Source organism: Phyllobates terribilis, unplaced genomic scaffold (assembly GCF_046119375.1).
Source record: "Phyllobates terribilis strain yellow unplaced genomic scaffold, ASM4611937v1 Scaffold_5__5_contigs__length_657084704, whole genome shotgun sequence".
In the NCBI taxonomy this organism is placed as follows: Eukaryota; Metazoa; Chordata; class Amphibia; order Anura; family Dendrobatidae; genus Phyllobates; species Phyllobates terribilis.
In genome coordinates, this window is record NW_027362765.1 from 436,782,643 (window position 1) to 436,799,546 (window position 16,904).

The window sequence follows — 16,904 nt, forward strand, 5'->3', positions numbered from 1 at the left end:
GGAAAATCGGCTCAAATTGTTAGCGGACGCCATGTTGCGTTTGGAGAGCCCCTGTGTGTCCAAACATTGGAGCTCCCCCACAACTGACCCCATTTTGGAAACTAGACCCCCCAAGGCACCTATCTAGATGCATAGTGAGCACTTAGAACCCCCAGATGCTTCACAAATTGATTCGTAAAAATGAAAAAGTGAAAATAAAACACTTTTTCATTTTTATGAATTAATTTGTGAAGCACCTAGGGGTTCCAAGTGCTCACTATGCATCTAGATAGGTGCCTTGGGGGGTCTAGTTTCCAAAATGGGGTCACTTGTGGGGGAGCTCCAATGTTTGGGCACACAGGGACTCTCTAAATGCAACATGGTATCCGCTAACAAATTGAATGGAAAATCGGCTCAAATTGTTAGCGGACGCCACATTGCGTTTGGAGAGCCCCTCTGTGCCCAAACTTTGGAGCTCCCCCACAAGTGACCCCATTTTGGAAACTAGACCCCCCAAGGCACCTTTCTAGATGCATAGTGAGCACTTGGAACCCCCAGGTGCTTCACAAATTGATTCGTAAAAATGAAAAAGTGAAAAAAAAAACACTTTTTCATTTTTATGAATCAATTTGTGAAGCACCTGGGGGTTCCAAGTGCTCACTATGCATCTAGATAGGTGCCTTGGGGGGTCTAGTTTCCAAAATGGGGTCACTTGTGGTGGAGCTCCACTGTTTAGGCACATCACGGGCTCTCCAAACGCGACATGGTGTCCGCTAACAAATTTAACGGAAAATCGGCTCAAATTGTTAGCGACACCATGATGCGTTTGGAGAGCCGCTGTGTGCCCAAACATTGGAGCTCCCCCACAAGTGACCCCATTTTGGAAACTAGACCCCCCAAGGCACCTATCTAGATGCATTGTGAGCACTTGGAACCCTCAGGTGCTTCACAAATTGATTCATAAAAATGAAAAAGTGTTTTTTTTTTTCACTTTTTCATTGTTACGAATCAATTTGTGAAGCACCTGGGGGTTCCAAGTGCTCACTATGCATCTAGAAAGGTGCCTTGGGGGGTCTAGTTTCCAAAATGGGGTCACTTGTGGGGGAGCTCCAAAGTTTGGGCACACATGGGCTCTCCAAACACAACATGGCGTCCGCTAATTATTCAAGCAAATTTTACAATCAAAAAGTCAAATAGCGCTCCTTCCCTTCCGAGCCCTGCCGTGCGCCCAAACAGTATTTTTTCCACAAATATTGGGTATCTGCGTGCCCAGGGGAAATTGCACAACAAATTTTGGGGTCCATTTTTTCTTGTTACCCCTGTGAAAATAGAAAAAATTGGGTCTAAATTAACATTTTTGTGAAAAAAGTTAAATGTTCATTTTTTTCTTCCACATTCAAAAAATTCCTGTGAAGCACCTGAAGGGTTAATAAAGTTCTTGAATGTGGTTTTGAGCACCTTGAGGGGTGCAGTTTTTAGAATGGTGTCACTTTTGGGTATTTTCTGTCACAAAGACCTCTCAAAGTGACTTCAAATGTGATGTGGTCCCTAAAAAAATGGTTTTGTAAATTTTGTTGGAAAAATGAGAAATCGCTGGTCAACTTTTAACCCTTATAGCTCCCTAACAAAAAAAAATTTTGGTTCCAAAATTGTGCTGATGTAAAGTAGACATGTGGGAAATGTTATTTATTAACTCTTTTGTGTGACATATCGCTCTGATTTCAGGGCTTAAAAATTCAAATTTTGAAAATTGCAAAATTTTCAAAATTTTCGCCAAATTTCCGTTTTTTTCACAAATAAACGCAAGTGATATCGAAGAAATTTTTCCACAATCATGAAGTACAATATGTCACGAAAAAACAATCTCAGAATCAGGGGGATCCGTTGAAGCGTTCGAGAGTAATTACCTCATAAAGTGACAGTGGTCAGAATTGTAAAAATTGGCCCGGTCATTAACGTGCAAACCACCCGCGGGGCTTAAGGGGTTAAATATCGGCCGCAACCAATCACCGATCTTGGCTCCACATTTAAACACCGCTGTGCTGATTGGTCGCCGACGCTGGGCGCGACCAATCACCGATTTTGGCGCCACATTTAAATAGCGTCCGCGACCAATCAGTACAGCGGTGTTTAAATGTGGAGCCAAGATGGGTGATTGGTCGCGGAGGATATTTAAATTTGGTGCCCAAATCGGTGATTGGTCGCGGCTGATATTTAAATTTGGCGCCCAAATCGGTGATTGGTCACGGGCAGCGCCAGCGACCAATCAGCGATTTTTAACACAAATGTCCGGACCTTTGTAACACCATGCGGATACTGTGGGGACATCAGCAGCTAGGGTGTGAAGGGAGGAACGGGGAGCGGCGCTGCGGGTCGGGATACTTCTGCTGCGAGCGCCCGCTCATGTCCCGGGTTCTCGCAGCGGAAGTATCCGCACAGGCAGCGCCGCTGACATCCATGCGGCTAGGGTGTGAAGGGAGGACCGGGGAGCGGCGCTGACATCCAATTGGTCGCGGCCGCTATTTAAATGTGCCGCACAAATCGGTGATTGGTCGCCGTCTTGACCGCGACCAATCACTGATCTTGCCGCCAAAGTTAAACACTAGTGTGCTGATTGGTCGCGGACGCTGCCCGCGACCAATCACAGATTTGTGCGCCAAATTTAAATATCGGCCGCGACCAATCACCGATCTTGGATCCACATTTAAACAACGCTGTGCTGATTGGTCGCGGCCGATATTTAAATGTGGCGCCCAAATCGGTGATTGGTCGTGGTCTTGGCGCGCGACCAATCACTGATCTTGCCACCAAAGTTAAACACTACCGTGCTGATTGGTCGCGGACGCTGCCCGCGACCAATCACCGATTTGTGCGCCAAATTTAAATATCAGCCTCATGCACGTCACTGACAGCGTGGGAAAATTCTCCTGCACTCAGCGCTTCAGCGTGAGAATTCTCCCACGCTGTCAGTGACGTACATGAGGTGAGCTGAGTTCATTGGACATGACCTCACCTCATGCACGTCACTGACAGCGTGGGAAAATTCTCACGCTGAAGCGCTGAGTGCAGGAGAATTCTCCCACGCTGTCAGTGACGTGCATGAGGTGAGCCGAGTTCATTGTCGGCTCATCTGGATGCCGTCACAGAGAGACACTGAGGAGCGCAAGCATGCCTGCACTTCTCAGTGTCTGCGGGATGACAGGCTGGATGGCAGCGTTCTGCTGCGGTCCAGCCTGTCATTTCGATGTAGCAGAGCTGAAGTTGTCGTGGGAACCATGGAAAGGTAAGGATGAGGTTGCTTTATTATTTTACTTTTATTGCAGGAGATCGTTGGCTTCAGCTGGAATGGGCGTGATGGTAAGTATGGTTTAATTTAGAACAATAAAGAATTGTGTGTTTATTTAAATTAAAGGACTTTATTCTGGGTGTTTGTGTTTTTTTTAACTTTGACTATGGGGTTAGTAATGGGGGTGTCTTATAGACGCCTCTCCATTACTAACCTGGGCTTGATGTCAGCTGGCATTATAAGCTGACATCAACCCCAGCCCTATTACCCCACTGCCACCGCTACAGGGCAGTGGGAAGAGCGAGGCTAAGTGCCAGAATTGGCGCATCCTATGGATGCGCCATTTCTGGGGCGGCTGACGGCTCGTGTTTCTAGCCTGGGAGGGGGCCAATATTCATGGCACCCTTCCTGGGCTATTAATATCAGCCCCCAGCTGTCTGCCTAGCCTTTGCTAGCTATTAAAATAGGGGAGACCCCACGTCATTTTTTTTGGGGGGTCCCCCATTTTAATAGCTAGTAAAGGCTAGGTATTCAGCTGGGGGCTGATATTAGTAGTCTGGGAAGCTCCGTGGGTATTACCCCCTTCCCAGGCTTCAAACATCTGCCCCAGCCGTCTGCTTAACCTCCGCTAGAGCCTAAAATTACGGGGAACCCCACGCCAATTTTTTTTTTAAATAAATCCTTTATTTTAACACTAAATGACAAGTACAGTAATCAACACTATCACTGTACTTCTTATATATGTGACTGACATGTTTCTATCTATCTAATCTATGTGTGATGCTCTTTCTTTCTGTTCTAAATTGTCGGGTACAGATGCTGAAATGCCGGCCGGCTTTTTTAAAGAGACGGTGCATGAAAGCACTATTATTTTTTTAAATAAATACTTTACACTAAATGACAAGTACAGTAACCAACACTATCACTGTACTTAATATATATGTGATTGGCATGTTTATATCTATCTATGTGTGAAGCTCTATTCTTTCTGTTATAAATTGTCGGGTACCGCTGCTGAATTGCCGGCCGGCTTTTTTAAAGAGACGGTGCATGAAAACACTGTTATTTTTTTAAATAAATCCTTTACACTAAATGACAAGTACAGTAAGCAACACTGTCACTGTGCTTCTTATATGTGTGACTGACATGTTTCTATCTATCTAATCTATGTGTGATGCTCTATTCCTTCTTGTCTAAATTGTCGGGTACCGGTGTATGCCGCTGCTGAATTGCCGGCCGGCTTTTTTAAAGAGAGCTTCTTCTGAGCAGTTTGTCAGCTTTTGGACTCCTTTGAAGGTGTTTTCTATGCGTTTCTATGTGTTTTTGTTTGCCTGCCATTGGTTTTAACGGTGTTCGACGGTGTTCTAAGGTGTTCGACGAACAGTTCGACGAACAGTTCCTCGAACATCCCGGTGTTCGACGAACCGAACCGAACCCGAACACTACGGGGGGTGGCTCAACACTAATTAGAAGGGCTTCTTAGGAAAAAACTGACAGGTCTGTTATAGCCAGAATTCTTGCTGATTGGTAGGTGATCAAATACTTATTTCATGCAGTAAAATGCAATTTAATTATTTAGAAATCATACAATGTGATTTTCTGTTTTTTTATTTTTAGATTCTGTCTCTCATAGTTGAAGTGTACCTACAATAAAAATTTTAGACCTCTTCATTCTTTGTAGGTGGGAAAACTTGCAAAATCGCCAGTGTATCACATACTTATTTTCCCCACTGTATATATATATATATATATATATATATATATATATATATATATATATATATATATATATATATAATCTTTACTTATTTAGTGCCAACATATTCTGAAGTGCTTTAAAATTCAGAGGTTTATATACAAGTCATAAGTAACATAGTTAAAGTTAATACAATAATTAAAGCACAAATAATGACGACCCTGCTTGTCAGAGCTTACAATCTACAATGAGATGGGGGTGACACAAGTACAGATCCTTATTTACAATTATGGGCCAGCCATCTTGAGGGAATTGGGGATAGATAAAGGCTGCATGAGCTTGTCACCAGACAATATTTGTAGTGCTTTTGGCTGCGGTGGAGTTTGATGGAGAATTATGTTTGGAGAAATAGTGGATGGATTATATATAAAATGACTTTGATTAGGGAACGTGATAGGCTGTCCTAAACAGATGTGTTTTTAGGGAGCGCCTAAAACTGTGTAAGTTGTGATTAGACCTAATTTCTTGGAGAAGAGCATTCCAAAGAATAGATGCAGCTCGGGAGAAGTGTTAGAGCTGGGAGTGGGAGGTACGGATTATTGTGTATGTTAGTCGAAAATTGCTTGAAGAGCGTAGAGAACGGGTAGGCTGATAAACAGAAATGAGGAAGGAGATGTAGGGGGGTGCGAACTGTGGAGAGTTTTGTGGATGAGAGCAAGTAATTTAAATTGGATCCTATAATTTATGGGCAACCAGTGCAATGACTGGCACAGAGTGGAAGCGTCCGAGTAACGATAATCCATATAGATAATCAGGGTCAACATATAAAGGGGCCAAAAAAATGCAGAGAGAGACCCCAGATCTGTGAAGCTCTACAGACACTTTGAAACAAAACAGCAGAGTTTCAAAACAGTTTGAGTGCTGAATAACAACAAGAGCTGCAGCCAATCACCGACACCAGCAGTGATGCCTTTTAGGCTATGTTCACACATGTTGGTTTTTTTTCAGCGTATTTTGCTGCAGATTTTTATGCAAATTTTCAGCTGTGTTTTGCAATGCCAGCAAATTCTCTGTTCACACATCTTGGTTTTATTTGCTGCGTATTTTGTGCCTTGGTTGGTTCTTGGACAATAGAGCATGTCACTTCTTTCAGCTTTTTTGCAGCGTTTTTCATCAGTTTTTCACCCATAGGAAGTAATGGGTGGGGAAAAAAACGCTGAAAAAGCACACCAAAAAGCGCAGGTAAATTTTTTCAGTGTTTTTGATGGCAAAATAGAATGTTTTTTTTTTTTTTCACAGAACTTTATGTACATGCATAAATAAAGACAGAAGGACAGTGAAAAAAACGCATCAAAAAATGCAGCAAAACCTGCATTTTTGATGCAGCTGATTTCCTGCCAGAGATGAGTTCTGCTGCAGATTTCTGAAGTAAAAAAACATAACATGTGGGAACATAGCCTTAATGTGGCAATGGACCACGAAGGCCATTGACTTGCTGTAATGGTCATTTGAATGTGCAGGAAAGTAACTAGAGAACCACATGGACCAAAAGATAGATGGTGCCCAAAAATATAATTACTATACTATAGTTAAATAAATTATATATTAAATATATGTAACCATATATAATTATACACAAATATAATTATTATCCCAAAAACTCTAAGCTGTCTTGCAGCTACATCGGTGAAAAAATGTAAAACTAATGGTTCTTGATTTTTTTTTTATTCATGCTTTTTTGTCAGCAAAAGTAGTAAAACAAAAATAATTTGAGATTGTTGTACCAACTTTAATAAAGTTGAAAGTCATAAATGATTTTTTTTAGGTAAAATATTATTTATACTCCACTGTGCATGGTGTAAAAAACTAAATAAAAGATGGTGGTATTATTTTTTTTAATAAAAGTTAATCCCTTACCAACACTTGTTTCCTGGTATGTCCAGTGTCGGCTGCCTGTGTATGATGCAGGCTCAGGAGCTACACGGCTGAAATCTGCAGCAATCGGAGAAATGCGTACACCAATGTGTGGGTCTGTTTACCTCCAAAATATCTATCTAATTTATCCATCTATCTATCCATCTATCTATAAAACTATCTATCATCTATTTATCTATATCTATTGATACAGTGAAGGAAATAAGTATTTGATCCCTTGCTGTTTTTGTAAGTTTGCACACTGACAAAGACATGAACAGTCTATAATTTTAAGGATAGGTTAATTTTAACATTAAGAGATAGAATATCCAACAAAAAAAATCAAGAAAATCACATTGTATAAATTAGATTTTTTTTATTGCATTTTGCAGTGAGAAATAAATATTTGATCCCCTACAAACCATTATGAGTTCTGGCTCCTACAGACCAGTTGGATGCTCCTAATCAACTTGTTACCTGTATTAAAGACAGCTGTCTTACATAGTCACCTGTATAAAAGACTCCTGTCCAAAGAGTCAATTAATCAGTCAGACTCTAACCTCTACAACATGGGCAAGACCAAAGGGCTTTCTAAGGATGTCAGGGACAAGATCATAGACCTGCACAAAGCTGGAATGGGCTACGAAACCATAAGTAAGACACTGGGTGAGAAGGAAACAACTGTTGGTGCAATAGTAAGAAAATGGAAGAAATACAAAATGACTGTCAATCAACATCGATCTGGGGCACCATGCAAAATCTCACCTTGTGGAGTATCCTTGATCATGAGGAAGGTGAGAGATCAGCCTAAAACTACATGGGGGAACTTGTTAATGATCTCAAAGCAGCTGGGACCACAGTCACAAAGAAAACCATTGGTAACATAATACGCCTTAAAGGTTTAAAATCCTGCAGTGCCTGCCAGGTCCACCACATGTGCAGGCTCGTCTGAAGTTTGCCAATGAACACCTGGATGATTCTGTGAGTTATTGGGAGAGGTGCTGTGGTCAAATGAGACAAAAATTGAGCTCTTTGGCATTAACTCAGGATGCGCACAACCCTAAGAACAACGTACCAACCGTGAAGCATGGTGGGGGAAACATTATACTTTGGGGGTCCTTTTCTGCAAAGGGGACATGACGACTGCACCGTACTGAAGGGAAGACGGATGGGGTCATGTATTGCGAGATTTTGGCCAACAACTTCCTTCCCTCAGTAGAAGATGGGTCATGGCTGGGTCTTCCAGCAAGACAATTACCCAAAACATACAGCCAAGGCAACAAAGGAGTGGCTCAAAAAGAAGTACTGTAAGGTCATGGAGTGGCCTGGCCAGTCTCCAGACCTTAATCCCATAGAAAACTTATGGAGGGAGTTGACACTCAGAGTTCCCAAGCGACAGCCTCAAAATCTTAATGATTTAAAGATGATCTGCAAAGAGGAGTAGACCAAAATTCCTCCTAACATCTGCGCAAACCTCATCATCAACTACAACCAACGTCTGACTGCTGTGCATGCCAACAATGGTTTTGCCACCAAGTATTAAGTGTTGTTTGTGTAACATCCCTGGCGGAGTGCTTGCATGGTGCACCACCTCACACTATGCAAGAGTCCATGCTGCATTCTTTGCTCCAGTACCTGCTGTGTCCATGTCTCTTGTCTGATTGCCAGGGCGTCGGCGTGGCTTTCTGCTTGCTTCTTATAGCTACTGTGTGCACAGTCTTAATGTGTCCCCAGCCTATTGCTGTGAGTCACTGGATACTTAAACCTCCTCCACCCAGTAGGAGGTGCCTGAGCAACACTTTCACAAAGTTTGTCTTTTGCAACTGAGTTGCCAGGTCCTGTCCTGTATCTAGTCTGTTCTGCCACCCTGGGGGCTGAGTACCCAGGGCCGCTACCTGTACTTCTGACTTTTTGTCTGTTCCCGCCACCCTGGGGGCTGAGTACCCAGGGCCGCTACCTGTATCTCTGACTACTAGTCTGTTTCCGCCACCCTGGGGGCTGAGTTCCCAGGCTCGTTCCTGTATCTTGTTCCCGGTTCAGTTCCTGTCTGAACAGTGTCCTAGCCTGTTACTTGCTTCTCTCTATGTCCGGACCTTCCCTTTTCCTGCAGTGTCTGAACCTGCACCTAACTCCAACTCGTTGTCTCAGTAATTCTGTTTGTGCTTTTTGTGTCCACTCGCTACTTCATTGTAAGTACCTTGTGTGTATCTGGTTCTGCTTGTCCCCTTTCCCTGCCTCCGTATCTACCTCCTGTGTTCTAACCATCTTCCTGTATTTTCCAGTCTGTTCCATGTGAACAGAGCCCTGTCCTGTCTGCCTTCACCTTCTGCTCTGTTCTGCTCTGCTTGTTCACCGCTCTGGCGGTTCCGCTCTGTTCCGCTTGTTTACCGCAACTGTGGTTCTGTTCTGCTCTGCTTGTTCACTGCTCCGGCGGTTCTGCTCTGCTCCGCTTGTTTACCGCACCTGCGGTTCTGTTCTGCTCTGCTTGTTCACTGCTCCGGAGGTTCCGCTCTGCTCTGCTTGTTCCCTGCACCTGCGGTTCTGTTCTGCTCTGCTTGTTCACGGCTCCGGCGGTTCCGCTCTGCTCCGCTTGTTTACCGCACCTGTGGTTTGTTCTGCTCTGCTTGTTCACTGCTCCGGCGGTTCCGCTCTGCTCTGCCTGTTCACCGCACATGCGGTTTTGCTCCCCTCTGCTTGTTCACCGCACCTGCGGTTTTGCTCCGCTCCGCTTGTTCACCGCACCTGCGGTTTTACTCCGCTCTGCTTGTTCACCACACCTGCGGTTTTGCTCTGCTCTGCTTGTTCACTGCGCTTGAGGTTTTGCTCTGCTCTGCTTGTTCACCGCGCTTGAGGTTTTGCTTTGCTCTGCTTGTTCATCGCTCCTGCGGTTTCTGCGGTTTTGCTCCGCTCTGCTTGTTCACTACACCTGCGGTTTTGCTCTGCTCTGCTTGTTCACCGCACCACCGGTTTTGCTCCTCTTTGCTTGTTCGCCGCTCCTGCGGTTTTGCTCTGCTAGTCCACCACAACTGCGGCTCTGTTCCTGTATCCCAGTCTGTACTGGTCCCTATCCAACCTGCGTTCATACCTACCAGTATCTGCCTGTCTGCATTCCAGCCATGCCTTTCAGCACCCACCTGTCTGCATACCACCCGTGCCTGCCAGTAACCACCTGCCTGCATACCAGCCATGCCTGCTAGTACCCACCTGCCGTCATACCAACCATGCCTGCCAGTACCCACCTGTCTGCATATCAGCTCTCCTGCCTGTTCCTGCATTCCCTGGTGTGGGTCAACAGCTGTGACCGGGGTCTGACCTGGAGTAGCACTTGGTCCCTCTGCTCGGTTCCTCCCTGGTTCACGGATTCGACTGAGCCGCCATGCGATCTTGGTCGGACCGGGTTGATACTTAGTTATGCCCCTGCAGGCACTCCTCGGTTCATGGTCCAGTGGGATCACTAATCACACTCACGCCAGTCAGTCTGGGCGCGAGCGTAACAGTTTGCTCAGGCCATTGTTCCCGTCGAGCCCCTCGGCCCTTCGCTCTCAGAGACATTTGAATCCTTGTGTGGCAAATATATGCAACAAGAAAATTTTTTTTCTCAAGCTGAGGTCCAGGCGATTTTCACACCAGCCCAAATGGAGCTATCAGCACTCGTTCCTGCTGATCCACCACGGTACTATGGGGATCCAAAACAAAGCAGTGCGTTTGTGGAGCAATGTATGCTGCATTTCAAATTCTATGCTCACTATTTTCACACTGATCGGGTGAAAGTAGCATTCATGATGTCCTATTTAGTGGGTGATGCCTTGAATTGGATCACCCCCCTATGGGAAGCATGGGATCCTATCGTCTTTGACCTGCAGGCCTTCCTGGTGGCCTTTCTAATGGTCTTCGATGACCCTAACCCTGAGGCTTCTGCTAAAGCTTCCCTTCCCAGTATCCCAGAGCAGCCCCAATGGGTAATGTGTGTAGGTAGCCTACCAGTTCTCCAGCCTGAAGAGACTGCTGCCCACACAGAATTCACACGGGATGACAATGCTCCACAGAATACTTTCCTTCCCAACCTCAAGAGGCAGTCCAGACGTGCAAGGCGTAGAGGTAAACCGTCACGCCAGGTTCTGTCCTCCCAAAGACCTCCTGTTCCCCAGCCTGTAGAGGCAGCTCTCTGCACAGTATCCATGAAGGATGACTATGTTCGTCAGGCAAAGCAGAGGCCAGAACTCAGTCACAAAATCGGATTGCGGTCCCGCTGCGGTTGTTTGGGACCCCCTGACGGTTTTTGTCTAGCGAAGGTTGGAGAATCCCAAGACATTAGGCCTGTAGGAAAGGCTGCCCTTGGCGTTAGTGTTTCCTCTCCACAGATGACCATGACTGTCTCCGTGGCAAGTGAAGGCCTCGGATTAACCGGAAGTTTCGGGCTTAAAGCCTTGAAGAGTAGGTGTTTCATTCCCGTCCGACAACTCCAGAAGCCTGTTTGGGCATTGTCAGCGGAAGGACGAGCCCTACTCAGAATCAGTCAAAATACATCTGTACAAATTAAGCTCCTTACTGGAGCATTACACATGAAGAAGTTCACATTCCAGGTGCTGTCTGGTTTACCAACAGGTCGTCCAGAGCCGAGAGATCTAGTGCCCGCTCAGGTCTGGAGATCCTGCATGGTGTTTCCTGGGCGACTGCTGAGGTGCAAGGGGTGTTCAGTCCCCATGTCTGCAGGACAGTCAGCAGTTTCTTCTTCTTCTTCACCAGATCTGCTAGTCGCTGACTCGCTGTGCGCTGAAGTCTCCGAAGGAAGGGAAGCGGAGGCATTGTCCCCACACAGTCTCGACGGTTGTACCAATGACCTGGCTTTAGGCACCGCCCCGCTTCGCAGATGTGTCATCTCAGAAACCAGACTGAGGTTGGTCCCTAAGCAAGGATCCTCCAACTCTAACAAATCAGGCATAAGTCCATCAATGCGGTGGCTACCTCCAAGTCTCTGCACCCCTCCAACCAGGCAGAGGACTTCCAGTTGCCTCCTGAATCCTCCGGGGTGCTATCTGATAACAAATGGAGAGAGACTTTTCTGCACCCTGTACCTGGTACTTCGCCCACTTCATCCAGTAAACTTGGCAAAGTGAAGGTCAAGGTGGTGGTTACCCCCGAGTCTCTGCACCCCTCCAACCAGGCGGAGGACTTCCAGTTGTCTCCTCAATCCTCCAGGGTGCTATCTGATAACAAATGGAGAGAGACTTTTCTGCACCCTGTACCTGGTACTTCGCCCACTTCATCCAGTAAGCTTGGCAAAGTGTACGTCAAAGCGGTGGTTAACCCCGAGTCTCTGCACTCCTCCAACCTGGTGGAGGACCTCCAGTTGTCCCGTGAATCCTTTGGGGTACTTTCCGATGATAACAAATGGAAAGAGACTTTTCTGCACCCTGTACCTGGTACTTTGCCCACTTCATCCAGTAAGCTTGGCAAAGAGTACATCAAGGCGGTGGTTTCCCCCGAGTCTCTGCACCCCTCCAACCAGGTGGAGGATCTCCAGTTGTCCCGTGAATCCTTGGGGGTGCTACCCGATATTAGTAAGTGGAGAGAGACTTTCCTTTGTCCTGTTCCTGGTACCTCGCCCACTTCATCTGTTGCTCAGGATGGCCCAATGGAAGGAAGCATCCTAGTTACCAAGATGATGAGACCAGCTTTGTTCCCTCTAGTGGACAGAAGAGGAAATCTTCTTGAGGAGAAGGATCGGCCTCCAAATTCTCTGCAGAAAATCCTTGCTGGCTGGAGGAAGAGGGGGCGTAAAGGGGGGGTACTGTAACATCCCTGGCGGCGTGCTTGCATGGTGCACCACCTCCCACTATGCAAGACTGCAATCTTACCTTTCAGTCCATGCTGCACTCTTTGCTCCAGTACCTGATGTGTCCATGTCTCTTGTCTGATTTCCAGGGGGCGTCGGCGTGGCTTTCTGCTTGTTTCTTATAGCTACTGTGTGCACAGTCCTATTGTGTCCCCAGCCTATTGCTGTGAGTCACTGGATACTTAAACCCCCTCCACCCAGTAGGAGGTGCCTGAGCAACACTTTCACTCAGTTTGTCTTTTGCAACTGAGTTGCCAGGTCCTGTCCTGTATCTAGTCTGTTCTGCCACCCTGGGGGCTGAGTACCCAGGACCGCTACCTGTACTTCTGACTTTTAGTCTGCTCCCGCCACCCTGGGGGTTGAGTACCCAGGGCCGCAACCTGTATCTCTGACTTCTAGTCTGTTTCCGCCACACTGGGGGCTGAGTTCCCAGGCTTGTTCCTGTATCTTGTTCCCGGTTCAGTTCCTGTCTGAACAGTGTCCTAGCCTGTTACTTGTTTCTCTCTATGTCCGTACCTTCCCTTTTCCTGCAGTGTCTGAACCTGCACCTAACTCCAACTCGTTGTCTCAGTAATTCTGTTTGTGCTTTTTGTGTCCACTCGCTACTTCCTTGTAAGTACCTTGTGTGTATCTGGTTCTGCTTGTCCCCTTTCCCTGCCTCCGTATCTACCTCCTGTGTTCTAACCATCTTCCTGTATTTTCCAGTCTGTTTCATGTGAACAGAGCCCTGTCCTGTCTGCCTTCACATTCTGCTCTGCTCTGCTTGTTCACCGCTCCGGCGGTTCCGCTCTGTTCCGCTTGTTTGCCCCACCTGCGGTCCTGTTCTGCTCTGCTGGGTTCACCGCTCCAGCGGTTCCGCTCTGCTCTGCTTGTTCACCGCACCTGTGGTTTTGCTCCGCTCTGCTTGTTCACCGCACCTACGGTTTTGCTCCGCTCTGCTTGTTCACCGCACTTGAGGTTTTGCTCCGCTCTGCTTGTTCATCGCACCTGCGGTTTTGCTCCGCTCTGCTTGTTCACCGCACCGGCGATTTTGCTCCGCTCTGCTTGTTCACCTCACCTGCAGTTTTGCTCCGCTCTGCTTGTTCACCGCTCCTGCGGTTTTGCTCTGCTAGTCCACCGCACCTGCGGCTCTGTTCCTGTATCCAAGTCTGTACTGGTCCCTATCCAAACTGCGTTCATACCTGCCAGTATCTGCCTGTCTGCATTCCAGCCGTGCCTGTCAGCACCCGCCTGTCTGCATACCAGCCGTGCCTGCCAGTACCCACCTGCCTGCATACCAGCCATGCCTGCTAGTACCCACCTGCCGTCATACCAACCATGCCTGCCAGTACCCACCTGTCTGAATACCAGCTAACCTGCCTGTTCCTGCATTCCCCGGTGTGGGTCAACAGCTGTGACCGGGGTCTGACCTGGAGTAGCACCTGGTCCCTCTGCTCGGTTCCTCCCTGGTTCACGGAGTAGACTGAGCCGCCATGCAACCTTGGTCGGACCGGGTTGATACTTAGTTATGCCCCTCCAGGCACTCCTCGGTTCATGGTCCAGTGGGATCACTAATCACGCTCACGCCAGTCAGTCTGGGCGCGAGCGTAACAGTTTGCCAGTGGAATCAAATACTTATTTCTCACTGCAAAATGCAAAAAAAATTATCTAATTTTTAAATGTGATTTTCTTGAATTTTTTTGGGATATTCTATCTCTCAATTTTAAAATTAACCGACCCTTAAAATTATAGACTCTTCATGTCTTTGTCAGTGGGCAAACTTACAAAAACAGCAAGGGATCAAATAATTATTTCCTTCACTATATATTTATAAATCTATCTATCTATCTATCTATCTATCTATCTATCTATCTATCTATCTATCTATCTATCTTTCTATTTATATTTTTCTATTGTATCTTCTTATCACCTACATAAGGAAAAATAAAGACTTACCTAAAGATATGTGGTGTTATCTGTTTTACTCCATTATGAAGTTTATCAAATGTTATTAATGATTCATCTTTTATATAGTGAGAGAAATGATGTGACAAGCTCCAGGGATTATTACACAGTAGAAGAAAAAGTTTCTACTAAGAAGTAGTATAATTACTTATTTAAAAAGTGCATTGTTCTAAACTTAATAAACTTAATAAAACTTACTAGATACACTTTGAATAGCACTTTATAAACTATTGAACTTTCTTAAAGGGGGCCCACACTAAACCCTCATCTACCATAATAATTCATCAGCAGCCCGCACTTACAACATGGATAGACAGTTTGTATCATTGATCATCAGAAGGGATACTCCCTCCACCACTCATATAGGATACCTCCTCCACCACCACTTTCCCATACTCTTAAAAAATGCTCTTACGAATAATACCTGCATCTGAAAGGATCGAGGTCTTGGCCACTTTATCTTGTTAATGCTAGAGTTGAGGAGCAAGAAGTTTCTCAGGGCCCTGGTCCAACAGTCTCATCAGTAGTCCATGGCCAACAACCAGAGCCCTGCAAGCCTCCTCCTACTTGCAAGATCATCTAATTATCAGTTGATGTATCACCAAGCTTACAAATCAATACAGATGCAATGTAAGGAATTCCAGCAGGTAGAAGGAGGTTCGCAGGACTCTGGATGGTGGCCACTGACCACTGACGAGGCCTCTGGACTTGAATTCACTTGATTATCTCTAGTTAGTGTTGCTTTCCTCACAAAAATGCACAGCACTTCTGACAATAAAATGGCTGCTGGTGGAGGAGAATGTGTCCCAAACAATCCATCAGTGTCCTTCAATTGCAAAATACCTCATACAGTATGGGAAAGCTGCCTTTCTATTGGAGATGGACTGAACAGGACATACAGTTGAAGCCAGAAGTTTAAATACACTATATAAAAAGACACATATTCATGTTTTTCTCAATATCTGACATGAAATCAGAATAAACCTTTTTCAGGTCAATTAGGATTACCATAATTCTTAATACTTGCCAAATGCCAGAATGATGAGAGATAGAGAATGCTTAAGGCATTTTTATTACTTACCGCAAAGTCAAAAGTACACATATACTAAGATTACTATGCCTTTAAAAAATTTTGGACTGCCCATATGATGATGTCATGTATTTGGAAGCTTCTGATAGCTTTTTGCAACATCTGAGTTAATTAGAGAGACAACTTTGGATGTATTTTAATCCACACCTGAAACACACTGCTTCTTTGTATAGCATCATGGAAAAGTCTAAAGAAATCAGCCAAGATATCAGGAAGAGAATTGTGGACTTGCACAAGTCTGGCTTATCCTTGGGTACAATTTCAAGATACCTGAAGGTGCCTCGTTCATTTGTACAAACAATTATACGCAAGTACAAACAAGCTAGGAATGTCAATTCATCATACCGCTCAGGAAAGAGACGGGTTCTGTGTCCCACAGATAATCAAGCTTTGGTCCGACATGTGCATATCAAGCCAAGAACAAAAGCAAAAGTCCTTGAGTAAAAGATGTCGGAAGCTGCTAAGATTGTGTCAATATCCACAGTTAAATGAATACTGTATCAACATGGGCTGAAAGGCCACTCTGCCAGGAAGAAGCCATAACTCCAAAAGAAACATAAAAATCCAGATTAGTGTTTGCAAATGCACACAGAAACAGATACCTTAATTTTTGGAGACATGTTTTATGGTCTGATGAAACTAAAATTGAACTTTTTGGGCATAATGATCATCGTTACATTTGGAGGAAAAAGGGAGAAACTTGGAAGCCTAAAAACACCATCCCAACTGTGAAACACGGGGGAGGCAGCATCATGTTGTGGGGTTGTTTTGCTGCATGAGGGACTGGTGCACTTCACAAAATAAATTGCATCATGAGAAAAGAAGATTATGTGGCAATACTGAAGCAACATCTCAAGACATCAGCCAGGAAGTTAAAGCTTTTGCGGAAATGGGTCTTCCGAATGGACAATGACCAGAAGCATACTACCAAAATGGTAGCAAAGTGGCTTAAGGATAACAAAGTTAATGTTTTAGAGTGGCCATCACAAAGCCCTGATCTCAATCCTATTAATAATGTATGGGCAAAGCTGAAAAGGCAGGTGCGAGCAAGGCGACCTACAAACCTGGATCAGTTACACCAGTTTTGTCAGGAGGAATGGGCCCATATTCCGATCAACTATTGTGAGAAGCTTGTGGAAGGATATCCCAAACGTTTGAC